The 11,470-nt window shown below is 48.1% G+C and overlaps 1 protein-coding gene across 1 annotated transcript in view; it reads left to right on the top strand.

Annotated features, from left to right (window-relative positions):
• Positions 1-11,470, top strand: part of PKN3 (protein kinase N3) — an 86,611-nt gene that overhangs the window by 71,903 nt on the left and 3,238 nt on the right. The gene's annotated exons all lie outside the window — the stretch shown is intronic.

An 11,470-nucleotide genomic window follows, 5' to 3' on the forward strand; every position in this document is an offset into this window, starting at 1 on the left:
GATAAACTCTATGCTGGGGATCATTAGGAAAGGAATTGATAATAAAACTGCAAAGATTGTCATGCCCTTATATAAAGCAGTGGTTCGACCACAACTGTGTTCAGTTCTGGTCGCCACAGCTCAAAAAGGATACTGAAGAGATAGAAAAAGTGCAAAGAAGGGCAACGAGGATGATTGAGGGACTGGAGCACCTTCCTTATGAGGAGAGGCTGCAGCGTTTGGGACTCTTTCGTTTGGAGAGGAGACGTCTGAGGGGGGATATGATTGAAGTCTATAAAATTATGCATGGGGTAGAAAATGTAGACAGAGAGACATTTTTATCTCTTTCTCACAATACTAGAACCAGGGGGCATTCATTGAAAATGCTGGGGGGAAGAATTAGGACTAATAAAAGCAAAAACTTCTTCACGCAACGTGTGATTGGTGTTTGGAATATGCTGCTACAGGAGGTGGTGATGGCCGCTAACCTGGATAGCTTTACAAGGGGCTTGGACAGATTTATGGAGGAGAAGTCGATCTATGGCTGCCAATCTTCATCCTCCTTGACCTGAGATTGCAAATGCCTTAGCAGACCAGGTGCTCAGGAGCAGCAGCAGCAGCAGAAGGCCCTTGCTTTCACCTCCTGCATGTGGGCTCCCAAAGGCACCTGATGGGCCACTGTGAGTAGCAGAGTGCTGGACTAGATGGACTCTGGATCTTATGTTCTTAAGAGGTCCGGGGCAAAGCCGTGCCCCCTGGCAACTCTGTCCCGCTCTGGCAGCAAAGCAAAATTAATAGGAGTGGATTTTCTCGCCGCAGGCAGAGAGGGGGGAAAGCGAGCCTAGCCTGATCTCATCAGATCGCAGGAGCCCAGCAGGTTGGCCCAGGCTAGTATTTGGACAGGACCCTCCGAGGGACACTAGGATCGTGATGGCAAACCACTTCTGAAGGTCCCCTGCCGTGAGCACCCTCTGGGGGTCCCCACAAGCCAGCTGCGACTAGGCGGCTCTGTGAGGTTTGCTTTGAACATTCGAGGAACAGAAAGAACTTCTACCTTCTCCTCGTCCAGAAGCAGCAGAAGCAGCAGAAACAGCCCTTCAATGCTTTGTAAAGAATCGTCTTGGCCACACCTGGGCCACAGCAACCGCGACCCATAGTTGTGGAGTGGACAGTTAATATCCCCTCCTGCCACGGAAGTGAAGGTTCTACACGAGTCAATTGCTGACTGTGACACTCTGATAGTTCCATCTCTTGCTGGAGTTCTCGATCATTTGCATACCAGCAGCGCATGGGTGGAAAAACACCAGACTGGAAGAGAGGGGCACCAAGGCAGGATAAATGTCATGGGATGCTCTCTTTGCATTTGGGACCCTATTTAGGTCAGTCATGCTCTCTAGTCACAGCTTCTCGGAGCTCTCTCAGCCCCACCTACCTCACAGGGTGTTTGTTGTGAGGGGGGAAGGGCAAGGAGATTGTCAGCCCCTTTGAGTCTCCTGCAGGAGAGAAAGGGGGGATATAAATCCAAACTCCTCCTCCTCCTCCTCCTCTTCTTCTTCTTCTTCTTCTTCTTCTTCTTCTTCTCTCTCTCTCTCTCTCTCTTGCTCTCTCTCTCAGCCTGGTCTACCTCACAAGATTGTTGTGAGGCTAGAAAAGAGGACGGAGGACCATATATGCCACTCTGAGCTGTTTTGAAGAAGTTATATAACATGTACCATGGAAGCCATGGAAAATCTGAGCAGCAACTCTGCAAATCAGCCCCAGAAGTGTAAACTCCAGCTGCATTAAATCTGGGATCCCCTGGAACATACAGGGCTCCCACTGGTTGTAAATACTGCTTATGCAGGATGGGATGGGTCTGGTTTAATGGAAGCGAAAAAAGGCAAGAATGCAAGAACAGGAATAAACCAAGAACCGGGTTAGCCAACCCCCCCAAATAATTCTTACCACAACACAAGGAAGCGTAACAAATAAATGTACTGTATTAACTATTATTCATATACTAGTCAGCACTCAATGAACAGGAATCAATGAACAGATATCATATCAAATGTCCAAAAAAATCAAATGTCCAAGAAATCATATCAAATGTCCAAGAGGTTAGACTACTACGAATTCGAGAGGTAACATCCAGTGAAGGATTTGTAGCACAGATTGGTGAGATGATTCATTCTACATGAACGGTTGTAAAAATTCTGGTGGTTTTCTTAAGCTCTTTTAAGTTTTAATAATTAACATTATCCCGTAATTTATGATCATTATTTATTCTCTGAACATTTGTATTAAAGTATATTTATTGCATTGATGTAAAATATGGCAACTGTGATAATTTATTTTGAAGAATGTCTATTTATTTATTAATAGATGTGGTCACAATTGTAATCATATGTATTTATATTGTAGGAAACTAGTAGCAATCATGTATGACTGGTTGGGAAATAATGTTATCGCAACAGTTTTGCACTGAAGAGGATTTGAAAAATAGCTTTATTGCAACAGTTTTGCACGGAAGGAGACCTGTGAAAACACACTTTAGCGCATGGCGTTTTGCTGCTTGCTGTTTTGCACGTCGTGTTTGGAGAGCATCCTTGCCGCTCCGCGTCTTCAACCAGCCCAGCTGGTCTTTTCCGGCTCTTCACACACTTTGGCAGCGTGGTGAGTGGGCTGAGGTCCCATCGCGCTTTGACTTATTCTCTCAGTGGACTATGAATGAGTAGAAACGGACTGTGTGTTAGAAATATTTTTTGGACATTTGATATGATTTCTGTTCATTGATTGCTGACTAGTAGATGAATAATAGTTAATACAGTACATTTATTTGTTACGTTTCCTTGTGTTGTGGCAAGAATTTGGGGGGGAGGGTTGGCTAACCCGGTTCTTGGTTTATTCATGGGTATGGTTTAAGCCTTGACTTTGGCCTCCAGGCTACCTATTTCCCTACTGGGCTCCTATCTACATGTACACCAGTCTTCCTCCCAAGCACAGGGGGGTGTATGCATCTTTTCTCCCTTCCCTATCACATTTTGACCAACCCTGTGAGGTAGGCTGGACAGGGTGAGAGTGAATAGGCCAGGTTCACCTATCACCACGTTGTGTGACTAAATGGAGAATTCAGACTCAGGTCTCCCTGTTTCTAGAAGAAGAGTTTGTATTTATACCCCACCTTTCTCTCCTGTAAGGAGACTCAAGGGGGCTTACAAGCTCCTTTCCCCTCCTCTCCCCACAACAGACACCTTGGGAGGTAGGTGGGGCTGAGAGAGTTCTGAGAGAACTGTAACTAGCCCTCGGTCACCCAGCAGAAATGTAGGAGTGGGGAAACACATCTGGTTCACCAGATAAGCCTCCGCCACTCAGGTGGAGGAGTGGGGAATCAAACCCGGTTCTCCAGATTAGAATCCACCTGCTCTTCACCGCGACACCACGGTACCTGCTACCTCTTCCTTCTTTGTATCTGATTCTCTTCCTGCAACGGGCCAGTTCACTCACTGCAGGGTATACGCTCTCCTCCGTTCCCACTCCTCACTATTCTGCTGCAGAGCACCCAGTTTGGACCAGGACTACGCAGAGGTGGGATCCAGCAGGTTCTCACAGGTTCCCGAGAGTAGGTTACTAATTATTTGTGTGTGCCGAGAGGGGGTCACTAATTGGTGATTTTGCCACGTGATTTTTGCCTTAGTTACGCCCCTCCTCTCAGCAGTGTGATGATCCGTTTGGCCACATCCACCACTAGATTTCAGCACTTTGGACAGGGCATTCTGCTAACTGCGTCAGCTTGGGATACGATATTGATTCCATCACTAATCACATCCCTTCCCCCATAAAGCGGGCAAGCTTTCCAGCCCAGCCTAAAGACCAAGAGGGACACCCTAAACCAAACCTTGCTGGGGAGGTCACCCCACATGGAGAAATCGCAGCGCTGGGGGCTGAACCGGGGATGCAAACAGTGAGCGAAGGCAGGCTGGCCTCTTCTCCCCCCCCCCCCCCCCCCCCCCCCGACGCTACAGGTGGCCAAGGGTAGCACCGAAAGACCAAACAGGGTCTCCCAACTCTGTACTGGAAAACTCCTGGAGAGTTGGGGGTGAACTAAGGAACTCAAAGGTCAAGACATTGTTTAAGGGACCTCTAAATATAAAACTCCTAAATATCAAAGCACAGATATATGTATGAAAAATTGAAATCATGTATACTTGTAAAAAAAACCCATAATAGCCTGTAAGGTAGGCTATTATGGGCATGGGGCTTTCACAAGTGCTGATTATCTTAAATTTATAATAAATGTGTATGTGTTTTTGATCTCTTAACAGTTTTAGACTTATAGACCCCTTATTATAGGCCCCTTATTGATCAGTAGCATTTATTGAATAAGCATCAAAGCACCACACTGGTAAAGCTAGTTCTGACGAAGCTGGCATTCACAGTCCCCTTTATTTCCCATAAAGAACCGCCCCCCCCGCGCCCATTTCCCCAAGAGTTTGTGAAAAGCAGTCTTTGGAGCTGGGGTGCCCCAATATCAGCAGCAGATAGCAAGAGAGAGACCCGCCTGGCTTCCTGCCCTATGAGATAACAGATGTAACACAGTTCCCATGGGACAGAAGTGTCAGGGGAAGCCTAGATGTCTACAAGTGTGTGAAGCCATAACGTAAAGATCAAGGAAAGAATGCACAGATGGCAGTGGATACATATGGCAGGCTGGTTTCATAGGTCTTTATAGCAGCAGCAGCCGCAGCAGCAGCAGCAGCAGCAGCAGCCGCAGCCGCAGCCGCAGCCGCAGCCGCAGCAGCCGCAGCCGCAGCAGCCGCAGCAGCAGCCGCAGCCGCAGCAGCAGCTTGTTACTTTAAGCAATTGCCCGATTCCGGGAATCCATCACAATCACCTAGATAGCATTCCCCTAACACAAATCAGAGCAGCTGGGGTCATGCAGCTCTAGGTCCGGAGCCTTACAGGGTCAGATAGAAGCCTGAGAGACCACGGAGACGTTGCACCTCTCTGCAGAAGGGCCCTGGCAGAGAAGGGACCACACAGGATTTTAACAATGGAGTGTGGAGTGTGAGACACCCGTCTGGGCTGCATGTGCTGGATAAAGAGGTGGGGGACTCTGCTACAGTCAGTGCTGGAGAGGGAGAACTGCTTGGGAGAAAATTGGTGTTGGTGCCCCACGCCTTCTCCCTGCCCCACCCTGGTCTTCCCCCCACGCTGTTCCAGAGGGTTTGCCAGGAGGGAGCCGTCACCTGCACAGATCTGGACAGGAGCATTTATGGGTCTGACTCGCTGCCAAGTCACAAGTCTGGGAACATCAGGCAACTTAAAACCTGTCATTCTCTGCAGGGATTGTGGCTCTGCTATCAAGGGAGATGGCACCGCGTGGGCACCGTGCCCTGGAAGGGAGACGACGGGTCACAGCGGCAGGAAGGGAGTGGAGCTTCCAATCCCTATATGGGTTGGGCCATCTCTAGAGGGCCAGCATTGGGTGGCCTTAGAGTTGCCATCTCCAGCTACGGGAATATCTGGGGATGTGAGGGTGGAGAGCGGGAGAGCGGGGTTGAGGAAGGGGCGAGACCTTAACAGGGCGTGGGGCCGGACTGTCCACCTTCCAAAGTAGAATAAATGTTTTAAATCAATAAATACGATTTCTCTGCAATCTGGACACTAGTTGTAATTCCTGCAGATCTCCCGCCCTTACCTGGAGGTTGGCAACCCTAGGTGGCTTGTGACTTCTGAGTTATCCTAGTTGGTTCTTTGAGTGGAAGCATAAAATCTCACCGCGCCTGATTTTGTTTACACAATTAATTATTACATCTCTCGACAATTTTTTATCTTTCGCAGACCTGGAATTTATCCTATGTAAACAAACGTTTTCTTTGAATGTTTCTTTTTCTTCAGTATTCCAGATTTTTACCAGGATGGGTGCTAACTTGAGAGGCAAATTCTCTCCTTTTTCCTCCTTCAGTCCCCTAATTCGTAGCATTTTCTCTTTTTGTCTCAATTCCATCAACGCGATAGTACTCTGGTAGTCTTCCACCCTGTTTCTGCAATGTTAAGTATTTATTATTCATCACCTCTAGTTGGTCTTGATTGGTTTTTAACGTTTCTTTAATCTGCCCAAATGGAACTTTCCATTTGTTTGATTTGATTTATTTCGGTTTTCATTTCTTGGAGTTCTGTAAAAAATCTTATTACATCTATCTTTAGAATCTTTATCGAACTTGTTGAATCTTTTTTGAGCTTCTGCATCTATTTTGTCCAGTTTTTTCCTTAGTGTCCCTTTGAAAGCTTGTTATCAAATCTATAAGTTGTTCCATTTTCGGATCTGGAGTCATCTTTTCTGGTGTTTTAGTATCTGCTCCTAGATTGCCATTACCATTTACTTTCATTTTCCTTGTTTGTGTAGCCATAAAATTTTTAATATCCTGTAGCTTATTTTCGGCGCTCCGCTACGGTTTGGCTTCTCTCTTCTTGCTTTGTCAGCTGTAACTTGATTCCCTGCTCTGTATGGGTTAATATGCATGTTCCTCTTAATGGATGGGCAACCAGGAAGTAAGTCACTGTTCAGTTCTGAATCGTCTATTTAGTATTCTCAAGGATCGGTTAGTTTTGCGCAGAAAGTCCTTTAATTTATTTTGATTCTATTCTATCACTGTTACCGTATATACTCGTGTACAAGCCGACCCGTGTTTAATCAGAACACATGACAGCAAATAGAACAGCCAAGACTTTGTCCAAAATCACACCCTTTGCCACAGATGCCAGATGAGACAGTTACGTGGCGAGTTCCAAAAGGAGCGCGGGTCACAGCGGAGGCTGCGGACAAAGTTAAGCCTGTTAGAACTGTAAGGGAGCAATCCAGATGCCGCCCCTTTCTGCTGTAAGATCGCAAACTGGACCATTATTAGCTGTCAATCAGAAATACTGTGGAAGCAGAGGTTAGCCAGATACACATACACACGATCTCCTTTCCTTTGATAAAGAACAGGGCCTCTTCCGCACACGCAAAATAATGCATTTTCAAACCACTTTCACAACTGTTTGCACGTGGATTTTGCCATTCCGCACAGCTTCAAAGAGCACTGAAAGCAGTTTGAAAGTGCATTATTCTGCATATGCGGAATGAGCCCAGTACTCTTTTCATCGGGTTCTACGGCCACGGCACTTCTCGTTGCACATTTTGGGGAACAAAAGACAAATTCAGCCAGGACCTGCCATGAGAATGAGTATTTGAAATTGAGACAGAATGCAGCCCGCAGGGTCCTTTCGAGCTCCCTCCCTCTTAAGCACACTTTCTTTTCTGCTTTTAAGTCAGGGAGAAAACGACTGTGGAAACTATTCACAATGTGTTTCTCACAATACTAGAAGCAGGGGGCATCCATTGAAAATGCTGGGGGGGAAGCATTAGGACTAATAAAAGGAAACATTTCTCCACGCAATGTGTGATTGGTGTTTGGAAGATGCTGCCACAGGAGGTGGTGATGGCCACTAACCTGGATAGCTTTAAAAGGGGCTTGGACAGATTTAGGGGGGAGGAGTCGATCTCTGGCTCCCAATCTTGATCCTCCTTGATCTGAGATTGCAAATGCCTTAGCAGACCAGGTGCTCGAGAGCAGCAGCTAGCTTAATATTGGTGCCTAAAAATGAGGTATGGATGGATTTTAAAAAATGACAACAATGTGAAGTTGCCTTGGGAAGGCCAGACGAAAAATGTTTGGAGTAATATACAATCGTGATTACAGCTCCCAAAGGCACCTGGTGGGCCACTGCGAGTAGCAGAGTGCTGGACTAGATGGACTCTGGTCTGATCCAGCTGGCCTGTTCTTATGTTCTTAGCTTTAAAAGGGGCTTGGACAGATTTCTGGAGAAGGAGTCAATCTCTGGCTACCAATCTTGATCCTTCTGATCTGAGATTGCAAATGCCTTAGCAGACCAGGTGCTCAGGAGCAGCAGCAGCAGCAGAAGGCCCTTGCTTTCACATCCTGCATGTGAGCTCCCAAAGGCACCTGGTGGGCCACTGCGAGGAGCAGAGTGCTGGACTAGATGGACTCTGGCCTGATCCAGCTGGCTCTTCCTTATGCTTTTAAAGAGCAGCTGTGAGGGTGTTTGGTCAAACTGATGCTCCTGGAACATTCTGCCGTGGGATTCAAGGTTTGTTTGCTGCATCTCTGAAAAGGTTTTTGAAGGTCTTGTCTTCTCTGCACTCCCAACGAATTGGGTATACAATTTACTGGCCTGAGGAAACCAAATCCATTATGGAATGCAAAAAAAAAGATCAAAAGATGACCTTGATAAGAAACAAGACGGATTCAGGCTGTTATCCAAGACGCTTGAGGGGGAGAAGGACAGATCTGAGTTATAAAGGGAAGTGTGCAGTGGTGGGATCCAAAAATTTTAGTAACAGGTTCCCATGGTGGTGGGATTCAAACTGTGGTGTAGCGCCAATGGGGCTGGGCGGGGCACGACGGGGGCATAGCCGGGCATTCCTGAGGCAAGGCATCATCTCCTGGGCATGGGTTGTGGTATGACGCAGTCACAAGTGCTCGGGTCCCATGGGCGGGAAATGGTCGCGGTGACGAGGGCGCAGGCTGCCACACACGCCGGTGCACCTCCTGCTAGACTGCTTCAAGGTCTGCGCGCTACTGCTGAGAGGAGGGGCGTAGCTAAGGCAAAAATCACCCATGAGTAACCCCCTCTCGGCACACACAAATAATTACTAACCTACTCTCGGGAACCTGTGAGAACCTGCTAGATCCCACCTCTGGCAGTGTGTTGGGAGAGTTCTCCACAGGAGAAGTATGCGAGAGGCTGTCCTGATTGGTTGCCTCCAACATAATTAAGGCCCCTTCCGCACATGCAGAATAATGCACTTTCAATACGCTTTCACGATTGTTTGCAAGTGGATTTTGCTCTTTTGCCCAGTAAAATCCAGCTGCAAAGTGCGTCGAAAGTGGATTGAAAGTGCATTATTCTGCATGTGTGGAAGGGACCTAGCACTCCAGTGAGTTAGGCCAACCCTGGAAACATCCAAGGTTTTTTTTTTGGCGTTGCTTGAGAAGTTTCCCAATAGTGGCTCACCTATTCTACTGGCAACCAGCTGCCTTCTGTGCCAAAAGGGGATCGGCTCTATTAGAAGGCAGGAAGGAGCAGGAATTTCTTCCTCAGTTCTGGCAAGAGTGAAAAATGGAACAGGCGCAGAGGTGGGATCCAGCAGGTTCTCACCAGTTCCCGAGAGGGGGTTACTAGTTATTTGTGTGTGCCGAGAGGGGGTGACTAATTGGGTCCGCTTTTCCATCTCCATGCCCTCGCCTCCCCGAGAGGCATCCTGCCTTTGAACATGAAGGTTCCATATAGCAATCGCAACTAATAAGGTCACTCCCTGAACTGGGTTAATCCCTTCCAGGTACTGCAATTCATGGATTCTCAGCCTTTCGTGCCTTTTATCTCACCAGTCTCTATCAAAGAACCTGTGTGTTTCACCATTGCTGTGTTCAGATTTGTGAGTTGGGGCATTTTCTGTAATGTGATGATGATTTAGAAATGACCTGGTGCAAAAACAAATTTGGGGTCATGGTGGGGTGGCTGCCCATGGGGGGGGGCATCCAACTCAGGTTTTGCCCAGGGCTCAGGTTTGCCTAGGTACGCCTCTGCCCCCTTTGCTGAGGGGGGGGGGGCTGGCGAGGGAACCTGTTACTAAAAATTTTGGATCCCACCACTGAGCAGGCGACCAGCATTTACAGGACATTCTTTGGCAGCAGGCTACGGACCACTTCAGGGCCACTCTACGGATATATACTGCCTGTATACAATCAGGTGCAAAACAAGGAATCCATCACACGAAAGCAGCAAATTGAGGCTTGTAGGAGCTGCAAACCTGCCCAGTTTGGTCCAGATCCAGCTAAAGGTTGCAATGAGGAAGTGACCCCCTTGAAAAATCATTGGGGTGAATAGTCCCCAGTCGGAGTTACGCAAGGGTACTGCCCAACTGGATTGAAGCCTTCGTCTGTGTGTTGCACTTGTTCTCCAAGCAGATTGCAGTCCAGTCCCACATGTGTTTGACTTCAGATGGGAAGATACCAAGCCCCTCCAAATCACTCTCAGGTGTCTCACGTACATTCTTAACGGAGTTACCTGTCTGGGCTTTGCAACAAACCAGGGTTTGCTGCCACATGTACGCTTCAGCGGCACAGGCGGCTGGTTCCAGTTCCTTTATGAGTGTCCGTCTACAGATTTTTCACCATGCTTGTCAGGTTCACATGTATTTGGGTGGAACCAGTGGTGGGATCCAAAATTTTTAGTAACAGTTTCCCATGGTGGGGGCTAGGATCTCAAACTGTGGCGTAAGCGCCCAATGGGGCTGGGACGGAGGCACGGCTGAGGCCATTGGCCGAGGCATTCAGGGAGCGGGAGCATTCCTGGGCGAGGGCTGTGGCAAGGACGCAGCCACACTGCTACCTGGTCCTTGGGCAAGGGAACGAGATGCCACGCCAGACGCCCAGGGCTGCCACGCACGCCGGTGCACCTCCTGCTAGACTGCTTCCAGTTCTGCGCGCTACTGCTGAGAGGAGGGGCGTAACTAAGGCAAAAATCACGTGGCAAAATCACCAATTAGTCACCCCCTCTCGGCACACACAAATAATTAGTAACCTACTCTTGGGAACCTGTGAGAACCTGCTGGATCCCACCTCTGGATGGAACCTTCCAAACATCTTAGCAGTAGGCCTAAAAAACTGTGAAATGTGAAGAAGTGTTATGAAGCTGCCACATGGACGCTCTTAAATAAATAACACGATGAGACTAGGCTGGTTTACTCAGAAGTAAGTCCTCACTGTGTTCAATCGAATTGACTCCTTGGCAGTAAATTCTTTTTTCTTAGAAAAATGGGACACAGAAAGAGGTCAGTTGAAACAAAAGGGGACACTTTGGCTATGAATGTCTACCCTGGTGGCCTATCGGGACTGGTCTACAGTATGGTGACATCTACAGTATGGAGACTCAATCTGTCTTTCCACCAATCATCAGCGCCATCAGAAACACGAAGAAAAAGAGGAGTTTGGATTTATACCTCCCTTTCTCTCCCGTAAGGAGACTCAAAGGGGCTTACAAACTCCTTTCCCTCCCTCTACCCACAACAGACACCTTGTGAGGTAGGTGGGGCTGAGAGAGTTCTGAAGAATTGTGACTAGCCCAAAGTCAGCCAGCAGGATTGTAGGAGCGGGGAAACAAATCTGATTGACCAGAGGAGGAGGAAGAGGAGGAGGAGGGGAGGAGGAGGAGGAGGAGGAGGGGAGGAGGAGGAGTAGTAGTTTGGATTTATATCCCCCCTTTCTCTCCTGCAGGAGACTCAAAGGGGCTGACAATCTCCTTGCCCTTCCCCCCTCACAACAAACACCCTGTGAGGTAGGTGGGGCTGAGAGAGCTCCAAGAAGCTGTGACTAGCCCAAGGTCACCCAGCTGGCGTGTGTGGGAGTGCACAGGCTAATCTGAATTCCCCAGATATGCCTCCACAGCT

The sequence above is a fragment of the Sphaerodactylus townsendi genome, linkage group LG12, assembly GCF_021028975.2.
Source record: "Sphaerodactylus townsendi isolate TG3544 linkage group LG12, MPM_Stown_v2.3, whole genome shotgun sequence".
Classification (NCBI taxonomy): Eukaryota; Metazoa; Chordata; class Lepidosauria; order Squamata; family Sphaerodactylidae; genus Sphaerodactylus; species Sphaerodactylus townsendi.